This window comes from Protopterus annectens, chromosome 8.part0, assembly GCF_019279795.1.
Source record: "Protopterus annectens isolate FY-2018-M chromosome 8.part0, PAN1.0, whole genome shotgun sequence".
NCBI lineage: Eukaryota > Metazoa > Chordata > Ceratodontiformes > Protopteridae > Protopterus > Protopterus annectens.
Window position 1 is genome coordinate 838,136,270 of NC_056741.1, and position 18,996 is coordinate 838,155,265.

The 18,996-nt window shown below is 41.1% G+C and overlaps 1 protein-coding gene across 1 annotated transcript in view; it reads left to right on the forward strand.

Moving 5' to 3' along the window:
- Nucleotides 1-18,996, forward strand: part of TBC1D25 (TBC1 domain family member 25) — a 312,334-nt gene that overhangs the window by 85,485 nt on the left and 207,853 nt on the right. The window lies entirely within an intron of this gene.

Genomic DNA, 18,996 nt, shown 5'->3' on the forward strand with positions numbered 1-18,996 from the left:
CTAAAAGCCAGACAAGAAAAAACACAGATGATCCTGATTGCTCCAGACTGGCCACGCCAGCACTGGTACCCTATCTTAAGGAACTTGGCTCAGGGCCCACCATGGATTTTGCCCCAAATTCCACACCTTCTGACTCAACAAAACAATCAGATCCTGCACGGTCAGCTCAAAACCCTAAACCTGGCTGCATGGCAGATACTTTAGTCAAACAGGCAACACCTCTCTTTAAAGCTGTTATGGATGTCATTTTGGAGGCCAGGAGGCCTAGCACCAGGAAAGCTTACTCAGAAAAATGGAAGAGATTCTGTGCCTGGAACCAGGCTCACAGCCTTGACCCTCTTGTTCCAAACATTCCTCAGATTTTACAATACTTAACTGAGATGCTGGACAGAGGCCTATCCTTTTCATCAATTAAGATCCATGCCTCTGCCATTTCTGCACATTACAACACGGATCCTCCTTTATTCTCTCATCCCTTGCTAAAGCAGTACCTCAGAGGGGCTAAAAACATAAGACCTCCCCGGAGAGCACCAACACCAACTAGGGACCTCAATTTCATTTTGGAAAAACTGACCCTACCACCTTTTGAGTCAGCCAATACAGCCGATCTAAAATTTTTATCATGGAAAACAGCTCTGCTCCTGGCAGTAACATCAGCACGAAGAGTCTCAGAGCTACAGGCATTAATGGCAGTGGAACCTTTTATAATTTTTCATCAGGACAGGGTATCTTTAAGGACAAACCCTACCTTCATGCCAAAGGTGGTATCTAGTGTGGCTCTTAACCAATCCATCCATTTGCCTACTTTTTATCCAAACCCCCAAAATAAAGGGGAGAAACTTCTGCATTCTTTGGACATACACAGGCAGCTACGCTTCTACTTGGACAAAACAAAAGCTTTCAGGAAAACTGATCAACTGTTTGTAGTATATGCTGCAGGATCACAAGGCAAGGCTATCCCAAAGCAGACTATAGCCAAATGGATAGGACACTGTATTCAGTACTGCTATGCACAACATGGAAAATCAGTCCCTAATAACATTAAGCCTCATTCCACCAGGGCAACAGCCACTTCAACAGCCTTTCTCAGAGGAGTACCTACCAAGGAAATTTTTGGAGGCTGCAAGTTGGAGTTCAGTGCACACCTTCACCAAGCATTACCACCTGCCTCTTTACTCTAAATCCAGAGCAGGATTTGCCACTGCAGTTCTGCAGGACCTCTTAGCCAATCCTAACTCTTTATAGACCAGCCACCCAAAATTAGCTTTGGGATTCAACCCAAGTGTGATGACTGCAGCAGTGTAACACGATGATCATAGTACAGTTTTGTACCTACCATAAATGTAGATGTTAGAGTGCTCACACTGCTGCAGTCCAGGTTACCCTCCCTCCATCCCCTCTGAACTAGCTGGACTTATCTATACCCTTCTAGCCTATACAACCTTTGGGATGTATTTGCTGGTAACTGAGGGTATTGTTTTTTATTTTATATGTATATTTTTGATTAGCAATACGTATTGCCTACCCACTTGGGGGCACCTGACATCTGGGGCAAGAAAAAGTGAAGAAAATGGCGTTAGATGCATATTGTATACCCCTGGCGCACTGACGTTAGGGAAGAAGCGACAGCAACCAACGCCAGACCAAGACTTTGGAACTCTGGCCGACTGCGGGACCGCCTGATGGCAGGATAACCCAAGTGTGATGACTGCAGCAGTGTGAACACTCGAACATCTACATTTATGGTAGGTACAAAACTGTACTTTTCTGGGGTGCAAGTTTCAGACTGTACCTTTGTTGGCATCCCTACCTTCTCCAAAGGCCTTAACACTCCTTTCCTTTTTTTTCAAACTTTTCTTCCTCTGACATCTAACAGCCAGGGAATTTCTCAGAGCTCTGGGGTTCATGGCATCCACCATACCTATGTTCCCTCTGACCAAGCTCCACATAAGGTTTCACCGGTTTCTGAAGTCTGTTTGGCTTCAACATGCACATCCCCTAGACTTGGTAGTTCCTCTTCTGTCTTGTCTCAAGAAGGAACTTCACTGATGGATCCAACAGTTGTCTCTAAATCCAAGGCTCCCCTTCCATCTCCCTCTTCCCTTTTCGGAGCTGTTCACAGACGCTTCAGATGTGGGATGGTGCAGTTTTTTGCTCCCTAAAGGTACAGGGGGTGGTGTGGTCATCTTCTCAACAGCGCACAACATCAACATTAGAGATGAGAGCTCTTCTGTTGATGCTCTAGACATTTCATCCTCCTTTCTCCTAAAGTCCTCTCAGGATGTTTTACAGATAGTACCACAGTGATGTGGTATGTGAACAAACAAGGGGAACATCTTTGCTGGTTAGCATTTCTAATGTTGGATTTGGCTATCCAGTATCAAGTGACTCTTCAGGCAGTTTACATTTTCTGAGATCAAAACATTGTGGCAGACACACTGAGTAGGTCCTTAACTCAATCCCATGAATGGATGCTTCACAGGGATGTTTCTGGGCATTGTCCACCAGTAGGATACTCCTCAAATAGATCTTTTTACCTCCCCTATGAACAGACATCTTCCTCTATTTTGTGCCAGAGTCCCAGGACCTCTGGTTTGGAAGGTGGATTCCTATCTTTTTCTTGGAAGGGGATGTTTCCCTATGCTTTCTCTCCTCATCTCCTCATTCCAAAAGTCCTGTTCAAGATTCAACAGGATGCTCCCAAAATCTTGTTGGTGACTCCCTTTTGGCCGAGACGGTATTGGTTCCCCTTTTTGAATTTAGCCAGGGGCATTCATCACAAGTTACCTCACAGGGTAGACCTAGTCACACAAGACAAGTGATCTCTAATCCATCCCCAGTGTCTACCCTTCAACTGACATTATGGGTGATAAGATTTTGATTCAGCATAGGCACCTTTTTTTCTGAGGATGTGTTTGGGGATGTTCATTGTGTTTCACTGTTGCAGTCATTACAGTTGGGTTATCCTGCTGGCAGGCTACCCGTGGTCGGCCTGAGTTCCAAAGTCTAGGTCCGGCGTCAGTTGCTGTCACTTCTTCCCTGACGTCAGTGCATCAGGGTTATACAAGATGCAGCCAACGCCATTTTCTTCAGTCTTTCTTGCCGCACGGTGCCCGAAGCAAAAGCAGTTAGCAAGTGCCGGTCGGCTGACTCCTGAAGTTTTCAAATTCGAATTTCAGATCCGAAGTCTTCATTAAAGCTAAGTTCCCCGTTGGGGAAACTTTTTTCTTGCTCCAGACCAATGTCAGAAAAAGTTAATAACTGTATTTCTTGTGGGAAGCAAATACCTCATAAGGATTTTCATTCTTACTGTATTCCTTGCCTAGGCCCTGACCATAACGTTGCTAGTTGTCGGTTTTGTGCTAGATTTAACCAATGCACTATTAAGCATTGGTACGATTTTGCATTTCATTACTTTGGCAGAAAATTTAATTATATAATGCCGTCGGATCAGCCGACTACCGGAGTTTACAAAAAACGAAAAGAAAAGGACAGGCGTCCGAGATCCAAAACCGATGACTAGGCTTCTTCTCTCAGCCTGTCGCCGGTTCTCAGTGAGGTGCTTTCGCAGCCCCTGATGCCTGCTACCTCAGATCCACAGGCCGCAACCGACTCCCACGTGGAGCCGACTGGGCCTCTGGAAACTCAAGGTATTGGACACTCGGAAACTGTTCCCTCAGATGGGTCCGGAGCCGCTGAGCAGGCATCGGCTTCTGAGGGTGTTTTCAGGCCTACACATTTGTATGTGAAACCTACTTCAGCTACAAAGACTAAAGCAGCTCTAAAGACAAAGAAATAAGTACAGCATTCACCTGGACAGGCCTCCATGCCTAAAAACAGATGCTTAAAATGGCCGAAGACCTTTATTACTTTGATCAGGGGTTCCCATCCCCCTCCTGAAAAAGAGGCCTAGGCAAGACTTAGAATATGAATCTTCAGACCAGGTTTCCATTTCCTCTGATTCCTCCTCTGAACAGGATTACTCTGTTCCTCCCTATGAGGATTCTGATGCTGAAGAATCTATCTTAAGCCTCTCCTCCTGAGGATTATTCTTTTGGGGAAACACTGCATACTATGAGGGAGCATTTCCACTGGGAGAGCCAAGATTACTCAGAATCCAAGAAAAGGCTCAGAGATTTCCTTGTATTGCCTCAGCACAGGCCCCTTGCTATCCCACCTGTTTTTGACATTGTAGATGATGTATTTACAGAGTCCAGTTTTTCTCCAGACTCTTTACCACCAGCCCCTGTTAAGCCAGACAGATACTACAGGGTTCCTGATTCACATACATTTCTCTATAAGAACCCTGCAGCTGACTCAGAAACCATCTCTCAGGGTCCCAAAGGGGTCAGGGCTTCTACTGCAAAAAACCCTGTTCCCTCTGTTAGGGATTCTAGGGCCCTAGACAGATGGGGCAAAAAGATTTATACCTCTGCTTCCTTGGCTGTAAGAGCTTTAAATTGCCAATTTCATATGCTTAAGTATCAACAATATCTTATAGCCTTGCTTAAACAGAAAATGCCAGCAAATGCAGAATGTGCAGACAATAAAGAAATGCAGGATTTATTGCATGCAGCTGAACAAGTTGGAAAGCATACTTTGCAATGTGGTTTTGATTCTCTTGAGGCCTCCTGCAGGGCCGCTGTTAGTTCTGTCATTAGGAGGCATGCTTGGTTAAAAGAACAAAATTTGCCGGATCATGTTAAAGCAAAACTATTAGACGCTCCTTTACAGCATGATACTTTGTTTGGTGCTAAAGCAGAAGAGGTGTTGAAGAAAATGGAGGACAAGGCTAAATCTATGCAAACAGTCAAGGATTTCTTGCAGGTACAGCCTCCCAGATTTAGCAGGAACTGACCTACAAAAAATTGGTCCTTTCCAGTGTCAGACCACAAAGAGGCAGATACAGATGCCCCAGAGGCAGATCACAGCCCCAAGGCTCATGCAGGCCTAAACAACGGGGGTGCTTCTACCTCCAAGAGCGGAGAGAAAAAATCACAGCCATGCAGGAAGCAGTCTCAATGACTTTCAACTTCCAGCACCAAGCACTTATCTTTTGGCAGCCCCTTTGGGGGGAAAGCTAGCACTTTTTTCACAAAATTGGCACATGATCACCCAGGACAAATGGGTTCTAAATATAGTTTCACAAGGCTACAGGTTCCACTTTCACACCCTGCCAAGGCAAAACGGTATGCCAGACCTGCCACGCAATCAATGGGCAGAGGCACAAAAACAAGTTTCATCCCTCATGGACATGAGGGCCATTCAACAAGTACCAGAACAAGAGCAGGGTCACGGATTCTATTCAAGACTGTTCTTGGTACCCAGAAAAGACAGAGCCTGGAGACCAATACTGGACCTGTCTATTCTGAACACATATCCGGATATCCCAAAATTCAAAATGTTGACTGTACAGTAGTTTCTGCCCATGTTGGGCAAGAAGGCTTGGCTTGTGACTTTAGATCTAAAAGAGGCATACCTGCATGTCCCAATCAGACAAACATGCAGAAGATATGTCAGATTCAAAGCTGGCTCAATGCGCTACCAATTCTCTGCACAGCCCTTTGGCTTATCTACTGTGCCCAGGGTCTTCACAAAGTGCCTGGCACCAGTAATTTCATTTTGCAGACAAAGAGGAATACAAATATATCCTTACTTGGACAACTGCCTTATTCAAGTGGAAAACAAGGGCATTCTACTACAGCATCTGGCGTTTGTAAAAAGATTACTGACAAGTCTAGGGTACACAGTAAACGAGAAGAAATCAAAACTCGTACCCTCTCAAGAAATAATATTCTTGGGTGCAGGCTTAAATACAACTGCCCAGATGGCTTATCTCATGCCAGACAAACACAGACAACTGACTACTTACTTCAAAATGTTGGCAACAAAGACCCAGTTATCTGCAAGAAAAATTCTACAGGCCTTGGGTTTCATGGCATCCTGCATTCTGCTAATTCCATATGCAAGACTGCATATGAGGATACTTCAGTGGTATCTAAAAAGTGTTTGGACTCAACATTGCCACAGCCTGGAAACAATAATTACCCTCATTCCCTGCCTGCAACAGGAGTTTTGATGATGGGCAAAAGCCTGTCACCACAACACGGGACAGCCATTCACCTTACCCACAGCCAGGCAGACATCGACAACAGATGCATCAGATTACGCCTGGGGGGCCCATATGGCAGGAAGATGTATTCAGGGCACATGGTCCGCAAGTCAAATGCATCTACATATCAATCAAAAAGAGATGCAAGCTGTTCAGAATGCCCTAACAACCTTCAAGGATCAGCTTCATCCAGGACAACTACTAATAAAGACGGACAATACTACAGTCATGTGGTACATAAACAAGCAGGGAGGCATGCATTCCTACCCCCTCTGCAGGCTAGCCATGAACTTGTGGCACACAGCATTGACTTACCAAGTACATCTGCAAGCTCAATTCCTGCCAGGAAGGAAAAATACTCTGGCAGACGAACTAAGCAGAAATCTAATGGATCCCCACGAGTGGAAATTGGATCCACAAGTCTTCATCGTGATAACAAGGACCTGGGGATGCCCAGACATAGACTTATTTGCCTCTCCTCACAACTACCAACTACAAAGATTCTGCACAAGGACTTATCACAAGCAAGCATGGAAAGTGGATGCTCTATCTTTCAGCTGGAAAAAATCTAACAGTATATGCCTTTCCTCCTTTGCCTCTCCTCCCCAAGGTACTCCTCAAGGTCAGACAAGAGAAACCAAAAATGATACTGATTGCCCCAGACTGGCCCCGCCAGCACTAGTACCCAATCCTAAAGAGCTTGTCTCACTGCCCAGCCTGGACATTACCTCAGATTCCTCACTTATTGACCCAACAAGACAGCCAGATACTGCACAGCCAACTCAAAACCTTAAACCTGGCAGCATGGCGCATAATATAGCCTCTCAAGATGCACCTCTTTCTAAAGCAGTGATGGATGTTATTTTGGAGGCCAGGAGGCCTAGCACCAGAAAATGTTATGCTGACAAATGGAAGAGATTCTGTGCTTGGAACCAAGCACAAGGCATTGACACGATTGTTCCAAATATTCCTCAGATTTTGTAATACTTAACTGAGATGCTGGATCAAGGCCTTTCCTTTTCGTCAATTAAAATTCATGCCTCTGCCATTTCAGCTCATTACAATACAGAACCACCTATTTTTTCTCATCCGTTACTGAGGCAGTACCTCAGAGGGGCCAAAATCTTAAGACCTCCAAGGAGAGCACCAGTACCTGCATGGGACCTCAATTATGTCTTGGAAAAACTCACACTGCCTCCGTTTGAGCCAGCCTGTGCAGCTGACATAAAATGACTATCCTGGAAAACAGCTCTGCTCCTAGCAATAACCTCCGCTAGAAGAGTCTGAGTTACAGGCACTCATGGCTGTGGAACCTTTTATCTTTTTCTATCCTGACAGGGTTTCGCTGAGGACAAACCCTACATTTATGCCTAAGGTAGTGTCCAGTGTGGCCCTGAACCAAACAATTCATTTGCCTACTTTTTATCCAAACCCACAGAATAAGGGTGAGAAAATTCTGCATTCTTTGGACATTCACAGACAGCTACGCTTCTGCTTGGACAGAACTAAAGCTTTCAGAAAGACTGATAAACTTCTAATGGCATATGCTGCAGCATCACAAGGAAAGCCTATCTCAAAACAGACTATTTCAAAGTGGATAGGCCATTGCATTCATTTCTGCTATTCACAGCATGGCAAATCAGTGCCTAAGGGCATTAGGCCACATTCAACCAGAGCAGCAGTCACTTCAGCAGCCTTCCTCAGAGGAGTACCAACCAAAGACATCTTAGAGGCTGCAACTTGGAGTTCAGTGCATACCTTTACAAAGCACCATCACTTACCCTCTACTCTAAATCCAGGGCAGGCTTTGCCACTGCAGTTCTGCAAGGCCTTATAGCCTCTCTTAATCCTATTTAGCTCCAGCCTCCCAACCTTAGCTTTGGGATTCAACCCAGTTGTAATGACTGCAACAGTGAAACACGATGAACATAGTACAGTTGTGTACCTACCATAAATGTAGATGTTCGGGTGTATTCACTGTTGCAGTCCAGGTTACCCTCCCACCATCCCCCTTTCTTCTTTGCTGGGATCTAATTGTACTTTTCTACTCTATACAACCTATGTGGTGTATTTGCTTGTAGATGAAGGAAAAGTTGTTTTTTGTGCATGCATGCTTATTGGCATATTTTAGCCTACCATTTTAGGGGCACCTGACATCTGGGGCAAGAAAAACTGAAGAAAATGGCGTCGGCTGCATCTTATATACCCCTGGCGCACTGACGTCCGGGAAGAAGCGACAGCAACCGACGCCGGACCTAGACTTTGGAACTCAGGCCGACTGCGGGTAGCCTGCCAGCAGGTTAACCCAGTTGTAATGACTGCAACAGTGAATACACTCGAACATCTACATTTATGGTAGGTTCACAACTGTACTTTCTGCAGGAAGCCAGGAAACCCAATGCTAGGAAATCCTAATTATCCAAATGGAAGAAGTTTTCTATTTGGTGTCTTTTTCGTAACTTGGATCCACTTTATGTGGACGTTCCTTTGGGTCTTTCCTGTGTGAATTGCTCAATGCTGGGTTGGCTTATTTTTCTGTAAAGGCCCACTTATCAGCTATCTCTGTCTGCCTTTATCTCCTCCTTTAGCTTCTAGATTTGAAGCAAAACAATTCCTTAAAGGTGTCCTTCATATTAGGCCTACAAGGAAGCCTGGTCCTCCTTCCTGGAACCTTGATTTTTTGTTTTGGAAAAATTGACTGGGGCTTCTTTTGAGCCTGCAGCTTCAGCTTCCTTGCAGCATTGTTCTTGGAACACTATTCTTTTGTTAGCCCTTACGTCTGACAGATGGGTGTCTGAGCTTCAAGTCGTTATGGCTTGTCCTCCTTTTTTGGTTCGTCATAAGGACAGGGTGTCCTTGCATAATCCTCCTTTTATGCCCAACGTGGTGAATGAGTTGTCCCTTAATCAGTCTCTTCATTTGCCCACTTTTCCCTTCTCAGTCTGCCACTGAGAAGGTACTGCACACGTTGGATGTGCATAGACAACTCAGATTTTATTGACTAAGACTATTAGGAAATCTGATCAGATTTTTGTTTCCTTTTATCCTAGGTCCTTAGGATTAACTGCATCTAAGCAAACTACTTATTTCTTCTTAGATATCCAAAGCTGTTTCTTTTTGTTCTTTTCATGATAAGAGCCTTCCTTGTTCTGTTAATGCTCATTCTACTAGAGCTGTGACTTCTTCTAGTGTTTTCTTCAAGGGTTTTGATACTAATTCTATTCTTGAGGCAACTACCTGGACTTCTGTGCATACTTATACCAAGCACTACAAGTTGGATGGAATCTCCAGAGCTAGAGCTAGTTTTGATAGGGCTTTTGTTCTTGGCTTCTTGGAGATCCCAGCTGGTCTTCCCTCCTCCCATGTTTCTTCCTGAGCTTTAGCATTCTCCCTAATTGTATGGATATTGCAACAGTGATTATGGAAGGACATAGTACAGGTTTATAAAATCTTACCATAACTGTAATGTCCTTCTCTTCAGTGTTGCAGTTCCCTCCTCCCCCGGTCCATGCATCTTCTGGATGTACTGTTTACAAGTTTTTGTCCTTGGACTGACATTCCTACTGGGGCTCTCAGTTCTGAGGATGGCATGTCTGGATGTCACATTTATCCCCTGTGTCTCACAAGGAGCATACATGTGACATATAGCATACCTTAAAGCAACCTAAAGCTTTGGTATACTGGCCGAAAGTCAGGCTGCCATTGGCAGGGTATCCCTAATGTTATGACTACTGCAGCACTGAAGAGAAGGACATCTACCGTTATAAGATTTTACACAACTGTACTTTTTGTTGAATGAAGCAGAATGACTTGGGGGCTTTAAGTTTTGCTTTGTTTCAGACCATGAAGTTTTCTATGGCTGAGAGTCCATGAAAACCCATAAATGTAAATGTAATACACACTCCAAGCTTTTGTGTTTCTTTTGCACAAAATATCTGCCTGTATCGTGCTGCCTATTCTTCTGTGCATGTGTTTCACTGTGCAAATTTGCCCAGTCCTTCTCCAGAGTAGATAAGAATCTATGGAAAGTTTCAGCATCCAGTGCATCCTGTTCTTTCTTATAAAACAGGAATGGATTGTCTTATTTCTTTGCTGCACCATAGACTCTAGAGCTGCCAAGATTTTACTGCAGTTTTGTCATCCTACAAATGCAAAAATGTAAGTATAATTTGTTGTCATTTTGGCAGACTGTTTTTAAATTTGCATTTCTAAGTATTGCCCCACTATCCTGCTTTGAGGTAAAAATAATTATTTTTTGTTATGCATATTTTGTGCTAATTAGCCGTGCAGATATTTGGCCAGATTTACCTACTTTTAAAGAAACTTTGCATGTATTTAATGTGCACTGATTGACTGGTATGGTAGTCATCAGCAAAAAGTTAATAGTCACTAGAAGTTGAGTTTTAGAAATTGCTCCTCCCACTCCTGCTGAGGATTCATTTGACGAAACTGTCTCTCTAGCAAGATTCTGGTGTAGCTCCAGATTGTACTTCACAGAGGGGCAATAGCGTTTGTTCCAGCTATGGAAGGAGGAGACAGGATTTTCTCATCTCTTCTTCATTCAGCAGAGAATAGGAGATCATTGTCTCACCCTGGATTAATTATGATGTGGAACATTTCTTCCCAGGCCTCAGCTGTAAAAAGGCACAGTTGGGGCCCATTTGAACTATCTCCATTAACAAATGCCAATAAGTATGTTTTGGATTGTGATTCCACAGGACATCCAGGTAATGTCTGTGGACATGGTAGACACTGATTGGAACTGATCCTCATAGAAGATGCATGCTCATTGCTCTGAGGCATCCTTTCCTATCACTATGAATGTCCGGTCTGGAAATACCTACTTTCATTACAGTAGTAGAAAGAAACAAGCTGGTCAAACACTGAATGCAGTAATGAACAACTTAATAAAACAAAAATGGTAACAGCAAAAAGAGAACGGGCAATATATTAAACACTTTATTAAAAGAGTAAAAATGAGTAAGTGCATTCGTCTTCCTCAAATCAAAAAATTATTTTACTGACCTTCATATAAAATTAAACATTAACATATCATTCATTTGCATGTTATAATCAATAATGTCTATTATTACCAAAGTACCCCTTTATCAGCCTTCATCATTGTTGCAGTGATGCCATGGCTTGTTTTTTTGTTCTCTAGACAATTTATAAAATTTATTATAAACTGGTTTTGTTAATACCTTGTCTGTTTCTCATGAATTTTCAGATGCACTGACTGAGGGTTTGTTATGGATTGAAATCAGAAGTTTAAAATAAAATCAAAGTGCCATCTTACTTGATGTTAAACATAACTGGAAGATTGTATTTCGTAGTAGATTCTTTAAGGGAACAAATAGTAACAATATCCAATCACCTAGTTGGAACAAAAGTTAAACCTTTTTATAACGCAGCAATCTGTTTCATTCAGTACTCTTTGAAACAGGTATTTTAAAAAAATCACTTTCATTATTAACATTCATATTTAAATTATTAATTTTTCTTATCACCTTTTTGAAAGAAACCAAACTCACTGTTTCCTTGAAAAATTTTGATACATATTGTTCCACTTCACAAAGGTTTTCTGATATCTCTGCTGTAATTTTACTCCATTCTTTTGATCGTGATTCACCCAAAGTTTGAACATACCAACAAAACGACCTATCTTAGCAACTGCAGGTTCTAAAACAGAACCATTGGTATTTATTAAGCATGAAGTTAAAACGGTTGTTTTGGGATCTAAATCATATATTAAAGATTCCTTACATCTAATAGATTATAAAGTCAGTAGTTGTATAATCTGATTTTTTTAAGTGACCTTTGTGAGTTCATTCCATTGTTATCCCACTTCTAGTTGGGATAGAGTAGTTTTGTTCTATGTTAATGGCTAGTGACTATCATTCTGTGACTACTAGTACAGTTTTGCAAATTTAGTCATATGAATTGTCAGCAAATCTCAAAATACCATTATCATCTCTTCATAAATTTGCCCATGGTGTTGACACGTACCCAAGTGGGGCTACTGTGACATGAAACAGTTCAATCAGACCATACATGTAAATCTTAGTGCCTGTCACTGCTCCTGTTTGTTAAAAAATCCCTTCAAGTACTACAGCACCCTAATAGCCTAGTATTCTACTATAATACTAACAACCCAATGGGTCTTTTAAGCTTAACCTAGTTCCCCAAAATAAAATTCGACTGGTAATGGTTCCCAGATGTTTTGCAGAGGGTATATATTCTTAGTAGATAAACAATTCAAACTTTTTATGCCTAGTAGAGACATGGGTGACAGTCCAGAGGTATATTTGTGGCTCCCTGACCATTGGTCCAGGTTCTGCTTGAATAAATGCAGGGAAGGACTCTGCCTCACTTGGATGGAAAGCCTGCTCCAGTGAAGGGAAAGCCTCTGAGTTACACATACCCGCCCCTCTAGCACTTCTATTTATGTTACTGGTGATGTTCTCTACAAGTTTGAGACAAGGCACATGTGAAACTACGTAATTGATGTATGTTCCTGTAAAAACTAAGAAGTAAAAATCCCTTTTCTTTTAGGTGGATTATTTTTTTTTTTAAATAGAAAAGTATGTTATTTTGAGAGGCCATGAGAGTTTGGCAGTGGGCAATGTCTTATCACCAGTTTCTGATAGCAGTGCACATACCAGGGAAGTCTTGTGTTTTAGCAGGTAGCAGACTGGTTGTGCAAGTCTGTCTTCCTCACTAGGGATCACTCAGTCAAACAGTAGTGGATCAGATTTTCAGCTGTTGAAGCCAGCCGAGCTGCAATCTCTTTGCTTCCTCATTCAACATCCAATGGAGCAGGTACTTTGCCCTAATCCCCTAAGAGGGGGTGTGTCCTGATCCACACTTGGCCTCCCGGTCTCCTTTATGCATATCCTCCCACTCCACTCATCCTAAACCTTTTGCAGAAAACAAAGTGGAGCAAGGCTACAGTGACTGTTATTGCTCTCTTTTGGCATTTGTTGGTATGTTATTGCTCTCTTCTGGCATTTGTTGGCATGGTTTCCCTTTTCTAGTCTCATGCTGAATGGACTTTGCTCCAGATCATCTCTATCACCCCTCCAGGGTGTCTCACCCCAACATAAAAGCCCTCATGTGACCACATGGTTTCTCCAGTTCCAGTGATGGTTAAATAGTTCAGGCTAACTTCCAGAGTCCTACAGATTTTGACTTCTGCACAGAAACTTTGTCCCAGGAAGATTTGTGAGAGTAAATGAAAAAGCATCCACAGCACCACAACACCAAACCAAGAACAGGTAGAGAGACCAGTAAACTACTTCCAAGGAGCAGAAAAACTTTATTGGTTGAGTGCTTTTGTTCAAAAGAACTTCTTCAGAACAATGAATGAATTACGACCACACCCATATATACTTCTCATGATGTGTCACATGTTGAAGCAAAGACAATAAAATGCTAAAACATACAACAATCATTCTATACAAATGTAAAATACTGAAATTTAACAAACACCTTAAAATTTCAACTTTAATAATGAATTAATAGAGCAAGAATCATTAAGTCCAGGGTTAATTACAGGCATTCAGTAACAATTGCTATCCCAACTCCTTTTTATCTAGATGTTCATCAATAATCCTTCCCTGAGCATCTTTTTTAACTTGCTCAATGATTAAAAAATTAAACTGTGGTTAACATTTTTCTCCACATGCCTATAAAGAGTGTTGGTAGTTTTTTTATGTCTAATATCTAAAATATGCTCATATATCTGCCTTTTAAACTGCCTACTACTCTTTCCAATGTAAAATGCAGTGCATTGATTACAATACTTGATGTGTTACAAGAAAAACAACCCCTTATGTAATACACCCGATGGTTAATGGTAAAACTATCAGCACTATTAATATAACTACATGAGGAACAATTACCACACGTTTTGGTGCCAGACCTGTCTAGATGCAGTATTGGAGTGAACCTCTTCTCCAAATAACTTTTTAGTGGTCTTCCTTCTTATAAACCACCAAAGGTTTAGCCCCCACTTTTCTACTAAATCAGCATCCCTCAAAATGGCTTCCCAGTTTTTACATAAACATTCAAAGATACATTGACTAGCCACTGTAAATGTAATAAAACTATTCTTGTAGTTGCTAATTTGTTCAACAGGATGTACAACTTCCATATTTTCAATGCTTAATTGTGGTTTCCCTAAAATAGGTGTGTAAAATCCATTGTTTCTTTTAAGAACAACCTCATTGTATATATCCACTAAAAAGTGTCCAGGGTAACCTCTTTTCCAAAACATATGCAGTACCTTATTAATTTCTACATGGAACATATTCAGATTTGACACCATTCTTGCCAAACTCACAAGCTGGCCTTTAACTACTGCCTTTTTTTGGTGTCTGGGATGCCAAGTGGAATAATGAAGGTAAGTGTTAGAAAGCGTGGGTTTTCAGAAAATAGTAGAGTAAAAGCTTCTATATGAGGTATCCTTCCCTATGTCCACATCCAAAAAGGAAATCTTAGACTCATCAAAATGAGAAGAAAATTTTTAAAATTCAACAGTATTGTTGATATACTCTAAAAATTCTCTTAATTTTTCTACTGTATCCACCAAAAAAATAAATGCATCGTCCAAAATTATAGTGACTAACTGCCAACATATTCATTAGAAAAAATATATTCCAATTCCCATTTAGCCATGACACAATTGGTGAAGCTTGAGGCACACGCAATACCCATTGCCACTCCTGTTGTCTGTCTGTAGGTTTGTCCTTCAGAATAAATGAAATTGTTTTCCAATACCATCTCCATTAAAGTAACACATGCTTTTGTAGTGGTATTACTCAAATTATCTGTAGCAGACTGTTCAAACCACTGCAATCCTTCATCCCGAGGTATTGCAGAAAACCAATCATGTACATCACTGGTTGCAAACACTCCTGTCTCACTGTAAGGCGTGCTATTGACTAGTTCCAAAAATGCCAAGAATCCTTGCAAATGTGAATATAATTTGTTAAACCTCCCTTTATATGTTGGTCTATCCATTGAGATATATAGTAGGTTTTGGACCTAGAACCATCCACAATAGGCCTAAAAGTTGGATTAATTAGCCCCTTGTATATTTTTGGCTATACCAAAAATACTGGCATAAAATCATATTTATTTTTCAAAATTTCACCCTGTATTAACATATCTTCCAATAACAAATCAGTTTTGTGAAGTGACACATTTATTTAATTACAAAATACTTCACAATATTGGTCTCCAAACAGTAATGAATTAATTTGATTTTGTTTAGCTACTGAATCCATATTTACAGCCCCACCCCCTTGTCGGGTTTCAGCACCCTACTACTAGGATCATCAGTAAGCTCATTCAAAAATCTTTTTTCTTCCTCTGTTATATTACTTTACCCCAGCTTATTTTTCTGCTTTAATAAATACCGAATTTCAAAGTCACAAACCCTTTCAAATACCTGAATAGACTTATTTAAGGGGGGGGGGTTAAAAACACTGGGACGATGTAGTATATTATTATTTGTTATTGCATTCTTATTAGAAAAAATTGTCTTAAAATTTAATTTGAGAGTATACATTTTCAAATTGTAAATAGTGTTGACCAAATCAGCCCACCTAGGAGGCACAAACATCAAACCCTTAGCTAAAACATTTGCATGACCAGAACATAAATTTTTGCTGGAATAATTGTAAATTTTATAATTACTAGATTTGTTTTATAACTGCGGTGGTGGTGCTGCGGTAGAGTTGTCGCCTCACAGTTAGACGTTGCCCATTCGATTCTCAGTTAGAGCGTCTTCTGTGTGGCGACATGCGTGAATGGGCGTTCCTTCATTGAAGGTTGTGCGTTAGGCCCGGCAAGCCAGCACATAAAAATCTACTGCCAATCATTAGCGGACCTGAGTTCCACTGTGGCGACCCCTAACCGGGAAAAGCCGAAAGACACAACAACATAATTACTAGATTTGTTTTCAATAATAGTTACCGTTGGAAAGTTGTCACTGAATGGAGCATCTGCCAGTTCAGCAGGTATGGATAAATCCGTAGTTTGACACTGTTCCTCAGACTGCAGCAAACTGTCCACCAAATTGCAAGAATAAAACCCCCCAGCTACCTCCTGTAGTAGCTGTTCATTTTCTTAGGCTGTGCACCTTGCTATAAATGTGTTTCGTGGGCGTTCTGTTGTCTTCATGATGGGAGCCGATTCTGTTGCTTCTTTATCTACTCCGATCTCCTTGGTCCCGGCCCTTCTAAAGGGGCAGCTTCATTTGAAACTTCGGTTGTACTTCCTCTTACATCATGGCCAGAATTCGAATTCTGATTGGTCCTCCCTGTTTGGTTGTTGTGGAAACCTGGTGGTTGTGGATATGCTTTCCTGTGTGCATAGGCATCTGAATCTCTCTTCAATTTATTAATTTTACTTTCCAGATTTTTGGAACAGTAACTGTTCACAGATGTAATTACATATTCAAAGTTTGTACTGTAATGTTCAAACTGTAAGTCTGAGTGGATGCTCCTATTGAGTTGTTCAGTTCCACATCAAGCTGCTCTAAGCACTTACTGTTGTATTTAATGATTAAGCGCATTAAATCACAGCCCACTGTATCAAATAGACTGTGAAGTTCACCATGAAATTCACTGTTACCTGCTATACCATTAGGATAACGCCACAAGCACAACCCTTTTGGAACCTGAGATAGTTCAGTATTCCTTAGCAGGTAACTGTTACCTAATTGACATCTTTTATATTTGAAAATAATTTTTTCGAATTTTTTTTTAACTGCTCAGTAAGTGTCATATTAGGCTGATCGATGTTGATATCAGGTCCATTGTCAGAATTGAAATTAAAATTTAGACAACTCCGTAATCAAACAAAACACCTAATGCTTAAAGATAAAAAAGAATACTATATAAACCTTCAAAACAATCACAAACAAAATCCAAAGAAATTTTGGAGCTCTATTTCATCTCTAATTAACCCTGGTACCAAAAGCAACCCAACCCATTCCCCGAGAAAACTGCCAGTGAAATCGCTACCATCTTCAATTCACATTTCATCGACAAAATAGCTAAACTTACCCCTACCTTTTCCCAAACTGACACTAACTGTCATCAACCATCACCTCCCTCTCAGGATACAACCCCTAATCCATCCACCTTTTCTTTTTCCCCTATTCCCATCTGTGTCATAACTAAACTTCTCCTTAAACTGAAACCTGGCTCCTGTGCCCCTGACAACTTACCTCCAGAATATCTCCAAATGTCAGCAAAATCCATTGCCTGTCCCATCAGCATACTTCTCAATAGATCCCTCTAAGAGTCTGTTCCCACTTTATGGAAAAAAGCATACCTTCTTCCACTCCATAAAGGTGGTAAAAACACAGGTATCTCTAATTTCAGACCCATTGCCATTCTCTCAAATCCTCAAAATGTATTCATTATCAGCTTCTAAACTATCTACTCCTAAACCAGGCCCTTTCCCCTACTCAACATGGGTTTAGGCCTGGCCACAGTACCACTTTTATGGACGCAGTCAACCAAGCTAGAAATGCTGATAAATTTTGATCCTCTCTCTTTCTCTACATTTCATAAGCATTTGACAGTCTCTCACCCCCTACTCCTCAGTACCCCCCCCCATCTCTAAACTGGTTCACTAACTATCTAAAGGTAGACAACAATCTACTAGATGGCCAACTGTTTCTCTCCGTTTCTTGAGTCTTCAACTGGTTTCTCCCAAGGCTGTATCTTAGGACCTCTTCACTTCAGCATTTTAATAAATGACTTCCATACCAACCATAAAAACGTAACTGTTGTACAGTATGCAGAAGATTCGACCATTTTTTGCTCTGCTAAATCAGCAACAGAAGTTCTGCAGAAAAGCCAAAATGCCTTTACGATTACTGAAATCTGGATGGCCAATAATCATCTAGCTGTACACCCAAATAAAAAAAAATGATTTACTCCCTAGAAAAACCTCTCTGTTAACGAGACAGATTTCACCATTCCTTCTCAAAATAACACTGCTGTAGATGTTGTTGTCTGCCACACTAAATTACTAGGAGTTATTCTCTATGAAAGCCTGTCTTTTGACCTTTGCATCCACAATAATAACAAAAAACAAACTGTAAACTAGGCACCCTGTACAGACAGAAGTGCTACTTAACTGTTCTACAAAGCATACACTCGCCTTAACCTTCCTCATACCTTCTCTCCTGTTTGGAGCCCCTCTCCTTGCCAATATCCACTCCACCCTAAAAGCCAAGCTTGAGTCGTGTTATAACAAGGTAGCCAAGTTTGTAACCAATGCAAAATACTCCCATTACTGCATTGCCCTAAAATCACTTAACTGGCTTTAACTTCTACATTTATTTAACCTATCTATGCCTAATCACAGCACACAAAATTGGTTACAAACCCTCAGACTGCCCAGCTCTTGACCGCTTAGATCTGAAAATCAACTCTCCCTGCAAGTAGTAAAACCTAAACTCCCAGCTGGTAACATGCTTGCAGGTGTCTCATGTCTTATCCATCCATAACCTGACTCCCTACACCTGAGTTATTCCCAAGTTAACTTACATCTCCATTTCTTCAAAACTCTCATCACTACTCAAAACAAATAATTTATCTTCTGCTTTACTATTTGTCTTTGCCTTATTATCTATCTAGACATCCATTCTACCCTACACTATTGTGCTGCTTATACTTGCAGAATGCTTTGAAAATACTTTTCTCTTTTTTAGAATGCTACTTCTACTGTATTATAATACGATACTAGATTAGTTAACTTTTAACTGTATAAATCTGTACATAGTGTGTGTTTGCAAACTTTTTATGGTCTGTTTTGATTATTGCTCTTATCTACTAACTGTTTTATATGCCTTGTACTGTTAT